The 6,682-nt window shown below is 45.7% G+C and overlaps 1 protein-coding gene across 1 annotated transcript in view; it reads right to left on the bottom strand.

Annotated features, from left to right (window-relative positions):
• The window catches only part of Tln2 (talin 2), a 473,598-nt gene that overhangs the window by 161,180 nt on the left and 305,736 nt on the right, over window positions 1-6,682 (bottom strand). The window lies entirely within an intron of this gene.

Below are 6,682 nucleotides of genomic sequence, written 5' to 3'. Positions count from 1 at the left end.
TTTAATATACTAATCTGCCCAATTGTCTTTACTGGGCATGAACTATACACACAAAAGAGAGAGAAAACTTCAGTGAATTTGCATGGTGATACATACACCATTACAGTGTCCTTTCCCAGCAATGCTCCTCACACCGGAAGTAATTAATCTCATCTGTCATCTTAGGCTGGCTTAAAGGAACCACACAACATGCAGTATCTGTTTTCTAACTATCAAGGCTGTGAGTTCAAGTGGTGCTGCTCTGTGGAACTATTTCTCTCTCTTCCTATCTGATCTTACACAAATGTCTTAACATTTGCATATCTGTCCTTCTGCTGATGGACAGTTAAGCCGTTTTGTGTTTGAGATCAAATCCCAAGAAAGGTCTTGTGCATGCATGCAGGTGAACATGTGGAATCACTTTATCTTGAATAAAGCCTAGGATTTGAGTTGCTGAGTCACAGAGGGCTAACGTAGCTTTAGAAAATAGTACACGGCAGGATTCCAGAATGGTTCTTCCTTAACACACCCCACAGACAACAGTGAGGAGCTGTGGGTACCGCTGGGGTTGGAATTTGAGGGTCTGTAGCTGCATGAGAAGTAGCCATCCAAGTTCTATTCTGTCGCTATGACAAATAACAATAAACAACGTAGGGGAGAGAAGGGTTTGCTCAGCTAATAATTCCAGATTGTCGTTTATTACTGTAGGGAGTCAAAACAGGAACGCAAACCACCACATCCACCGTTGAAAGCAGAGAAAGAAAACCAAGGTATGGTGGCTCCTTGCTTGCATTTTCGTTTCCCTTACACTGCTCAGAACCCCATGCCTAGGGAATGACGCTGCCTACAATTCGCTAGGACGTTAGATGGTCCAGAAATCAAGACCTCACACATAGACAAGCGCATTGGCCAAGCTGGGCTAGACAATTCCTCACTAAGATTCTCTTTCCATGGGGCTAGAGCGATGATTCAGCAATAAAAAACACGCATTGTTCTTGCAGAGGTTCCCAGCAACCACATGATGGCTCACGGCTGTTGATAATCCAGTTCTGGGGGCTCTGAGACTCTTTTCACCTCTGAGGGCACTGGCCCTGCACATGGTACATATACATATATTCATGCAGGCGAAACACTCATATACATAAAAAATAGATCTTAATTTGCTTTAAGGATTCCCCTTCCAGGTAATTTTAGGCTGTGTCAAGCTGTCAGCTAAAACTAACTAGTATGGGAATGATGTTGACAACACTTAAATACATTTAGTGGCTATTGGATCTCTTCTTGTGAGTGCCTATCTTTAAATCCATTTTGATGCAGACAACAGGTCTGCGGAGCCACAATGAATGTACACCAGTCCTCTAAGGGTTCAGCATCACTTCATGCGGAACAAACACATGTCCAACCGTAAGGACCCCGAGACCACCACAGAGAGGATGGAGCGTGGGGGACTTTCTCCTGTGGACAAAAGGGTCTGATCTACCATGGAGTTTTGCTCAAGGAATGGTTGCCCAGAAGGCCTAGCAGTGGCAGTGTCCTGACCACAGGACACTTCCTAGGCAGCACTGGAGCTGGAGCTGAGGTTCCTAGCTTCCTGCCACGCAGTCTTTAGAATGTTCTTGGGAACACTGAGGTGTGAGGGCCTCTTATTGGCACTATGCACGGAAGCTTCTCCTTTTAGGCTGGAGTATAGCTTTCTTCAGAGCTGTTCTTCGAGTCATCACAGGCACAGCTGGTGGCCTTCCCTGTCATACCCACGAGGCTCCGTAAAAAGAAAAGCCCCAGACCCCATAAAGCCATCTCTGTAGCTGCAGACTCAATGAATGATCTGCGTGTCGCACAGCTGGATGGAGTGCTGCAGCCTAACCATGGCAGGTCACAATACTGTCAATCTATGCTTTGTCGGCCAGCCTATGGAAAAGAAGGGCATTAAACTCGGGATTTCTTTCTTTTGTGTGTGTGTGTGATATGTGTGTCAGATATGTTGTGCATGTGATGGGTGTGTATGTGATGTGTGTGACAGGTATGTGTGTGCATGTGATAGTTGTATGTATGTGTGTGTTATGTGTGTGTGACAGGTCTGTGTGTGTGTTTGTGTGTGTGCAGGCACTAAGAAGTCCAGAATAGAAAACACAAGGATAAATAAAGCTAAGGCCAGAGGAGAAACACTTTCTGTTTCAGCTTTTGGCTCAGGGTTGAAGGATGTCCTCACACAGAAGAACTCCAGATGTGGTCAGGCTATCATCTATCTCACCGTCTGCCCTGCCAAGTGTGTGTCTAGACTGCTGGCTCTCTCATAGGCCATAGCTTCCCAAACGCTTCAGGAGTAACTGAGAATTGACTGTTGAAGATTCTAGGCTGTGATTTTTCTTTTTTAAAGACATCTCCTATTGCCACTTCCCTTTTATTATTTGGATTCTTTTTTTTTTTTTTTTTCGAGACAGGGTTTCTCTGTGGTTTTGGAGCCTGTCCTGGAATTAGCTCTTGTAGACCAGGCTGGTCTCAAACTCACAGAGATCCGCCTGTCTCTGCCTCCCGAGTGCTGGGATTAAAGGCGTGCGCCACCACCGCCCGGCTTATTATTTGGATTCTTAAATCCACTTCTATTCAAATTTTGTAAGAATTTAAAAAATGAGACATTCATGATACGCATTTAGAAAAGCTGTGTTTACATAAAGCTACTAGATAGAAAATATTTTATAGGTTAAGAAGATATAAAAATTTGAAGATTACATTTTATTTACTTCTTTGGTGTGAGCAAATGGGACAGTTTAGGTGTAGATGCAGGTCTGTGTGTACGTGTGTAGGCAGGTGTGGCATGCACAAGAAGGTCGGGGGACAATTGTGGGAGGTTCCAGGAATTGAACTCAGATCATCAGGCTTGGCAGCAAGCATCTTTACCCGCTGAGCCACCCTACTGTTCTTTAAGATGATTTCTGAAAGGCAGAAACTGGAAAGCCAAGCTCGAAGACCCTGCACCTGTCCTTTCTATGGACCTTCTATGGAGATCTCACTGGGAAATCACAAGGCACAAACAAGGCTCCTTTTGGGAGGAACCAGGTTTCCCAGAGAGAGGAAGTCACGTCATCAAGAAGATGAAACAAGGCCACCAGTGAGTCCATTGAACACTGCAGGTCCAATATGGCTGCATTCACAGCCATGAGTCACCATAGGGTCATGTGGCCAAAGTCAGCAATGTCTCTTCCTTCTCATCATGACCCTACTACCATGTATTTCTCTTCTGGTAAAGTGTACATGAAGATCTGTAACCCAGCAGGGGCAGGCTGTAGAGTACACATCTGTTTTAATAGCTGGAATCTTTGGAGAACACAGATATTTGTTCACATCTGGATCTTCAGTTATACTCAGTAGCAGAGTTTCAGGACAGCAAGAGATATCAAACATATCAGCATACTGTGAAGCTGTTTTTTCAAAGAGGGTCTCATGTTCCCCACGCTAGCTTTGAGCTCCTGATCCTTCTGTCTCCAGGCACATGCTGCCACGCCCAGCTCTCAGAATGTTTGTTATTTCCAGAATTCACACATATTGCATGCCAAGCCAGTGCTGGACCACAATGCAAGGCTCCAAGATGAATTTAGAAATGATGTAATCTTTTACTCTGTTTTGAGTAAAAGCTTGTACGTAGCTATGTTGAATGATTTAGAAATGTATTTGGACTATTTAACTGGCCAAACAAAAACCCACTTACATTCTGGTACAGCCCACTAATAATTAATATGTAGCCCCTGAACATTCCACATCTCAAACATGGAAGGAGGGATCCTGGACTCAGTGAGGAACTGTCCACCTTGCTCTCTCTTTCCTTGCTCCCCACACTCTTCAGTTGCTGAAACTGCCCCCAACCAGATGGGCAAGGACCTCCTTACTTCTAAAGCTAATGGAGGCATCTCCATTGCCCCATGGGACTCTCTGGGCAGCAGCTCTTTGTCTTCAGAGACACGTTATCTCTCACCCATGGATGTGGCTCCCATGTCTATCATTCGGCTTCATGCTTCACTAGTTAATCTTTTCCCAGTCAACCACTCACTCCAGGCAAACTTTTCCACAGTTAAGGTTTCCATGAGCACGGCTAAACTAATAATTACAAAATCTCCATTTCCAGCCAAGCCTCCCCTCCTAAGAGAGTCAGAGAGCAAGCTGCCTACAGCATCTCTATAGGTACACACACTATGTACTTTAAGCCAAGTCCATCTGAAGTTAGAACTGAACTGCATCCTTGAACTTCAACCCTCGACCCTAGCAATTTTGCGATCTTAACCCTAGCAGCTCACGGAACCCTTCATTTAGCTGACGGGCCAAGAATCCTTGTTTTTCTCCTTATCTCCATGTCTGCCACATCCTTATCAAGCAGTGTCAGCTTGCTTCTTTCATCTATGCACCATTGCCCCATACTCTAGATGGTCAATGTTTGAACACCAAAGGTCCATGTGTTACAGACAAGGTGATGCTGATAGCTTTACGACACAGGGCCGAGTGGGAGGACTTCAGGACACCGGCCATGTGCTCTGGAAGATGGCTATGGGAGACACCCTTTGGGTCTCCCTTCTCACTCTTACGCTCTGGCCATGACATAAGCGGTTTTGTTTTACTGCACTCTCCTGCCATCTTATGCCATCATTATAGACTAGAGTCACCACGTGCCAAAATAAACCTTTTCTCTACGGAAGCTAATTACCTCAACTATTTTACTTGAGTGACAGAAAGCTGACCAACGCTCACAGAAGATCGCCATCTTATCTAGACGAATTCAGCAGTCTGGCTGTCAGTGTCCCTGCTTTCTGCGGTCTATTCCACACACAGGAGGAAGAGTCACACAGAGGCCACTGTCACCTGTCTCCACAGCTACCACCCTCCAATGGTTTCCCATGGATTCTGGTGAAACCCGAAGCTGCTCATGCTGCCTATGAGACCCCTTGGTAGCTGCACCTTGGCTCAGCTTCCCAGCTGTGTCTTCCTTCTTACTAGAAGCTTCCCAGTTCCTTGACTCAGTCTTCCCACTCACCTTTGAGAACTCGTACACACAGCACCCATTTCAACACCACCTTCCCAATGCCTGCCAAAGCTGAATGGCTTGCTATCTAGGCTGTTTTTCAGATGCCAAGCAAAGAGGCTGCTTGCCATCCTGCATGTTGTCTGTACCAGGTGATGTACCTTCGAGGGCTCCAGCACAGTCTCCCCTCCCTGAAGCACACATTTTATCATCTACATGGAATCTGCCAGACTTCTAGGATCATGCAGGAGTTTCTAGAGCGTATACTTCTCTCCTGTATTCTAGTTTGTAAGAAGTCATACCTACATTTCCCTTTCTTCTGGAGCCCCTCAAAGTGTTCTGGGTGATCTTCAACACCCTGGTCTCCTCTAAAACATTCCCATATTCTCTGATGAGGCATAGGACAGTTATGCTTTTTCTTACTGCACATATTGTGTTATACGATACCACTTGACTTCCTGTTCTGTTCTTTTATTTTCCAACTAATAAATATGTGCATTTTTTATTTTGCTTAGAGGAATGGCAGATTAATTCACTGCAAACCAACCCTCTCACAAAGAAACTGGGAAACATGTGGTTGAAGTCAGTTGGGCAACAGGAAGGCATCAAGGTGGAGCCGGCCAAGATCTTGGAAGGATGAAAAGAGCAGAGAGGAGCCCAAGGCTCAGGACTGCTTCTTCTCTCAAGGCATTTCCTAATTTATAACAGCAGAGAGAAGGAGGGAGGGAGGGACGGAGGGAGGGACAGAGGGAGGTATGGAGGGAGGGAAAGAGATCACATGGGGTGGGAGAGAGAATAGTTCCAAGCCTGTGAGGATGCAGCCTTGGTGCACACTACAGCCTTACCGCAGCCTCACTTACACACAGGGGGCTACACCCTGGTACAGAAACCGGAAACAGATGTCATGACTCCCAGCCAGCAGTCTCTGCTTTTCCCTTTCATTAGCTACACAGCCTCTTCCTCACGATTCCTAATTAAGGATTCTTCTGCTTTCAGGGACAGACACTTGGCATTGGAAAACTCAGGTCCCTTTAGTGGCTTGTCCAGCAACACAACCCAGCTTCCTTCTCACTGGTTCCCTTCCTTCCATCCCTCCCTGGACTCATTCAGCTTCGCCATTCCCATCGCCTGCCTTCCCTCTGACTTTGAGGACATTCTTTTTTCTCTAGCTTTTATGTTTCTATACTTTGGTGGGATTTCTGGAGTTAGAGATAGTCCTAAACATGTACAATTACTGCTTATTGTCTAACAAGGGATCTACATGTAGTTTAAGGATAATTTTATTACGTTATCTCCTTGTCAAGCTGACAGAATAGAGACGAGCCAGGCTAAGGAGGCAGATCTTTAGTTATGTCTGTGAGGGAATTTGGAGATAGGTTGAATGAGGTTGAGAAGGCCCATCGTAGATGCAGGCATGAGCATAGGCTGGGGCTCTGGACTGAATAAATAGAAGGCAGCCAAGCCGAAAAGCAGTCTCCATCTCTCTCTGCTTCCTGACTGTAGGTACCATGTGACCAGCTGCCTCGTGGTCCTGCCAATATGACTTCTCAGCCATGATGGACTCTATTGCCTTAAACTATGAGTCAAAAACACTTCCCCACTTAACTGGACACTTGTCAGGTATTTTCATCACAGCTGTGAGAAAAGTCTCAACCATGCTTGGGAAGAACTTAGCAACTGTGCTTGACGGATGCT

Source organism: Microtus ochrogaster, chromosome 5, assembly GCF_000317375.1.
Source record: "Microtus ochrogaster isolate Prairie Vole_2 chromosome 5, MicOch1.0, whole genome shotgun sequence".
In the NCBI taxonomy this organism is placed as follows: domain Eukaryota; kingdom Metazoa; phylum Chordata; class Mammalia; order Rodentia; family Cricetidae; genus Microtus; species Microtus ochrogaster.
This window is presented reverse-complemented; position numbering and strand designations above follow the sequence as displayed.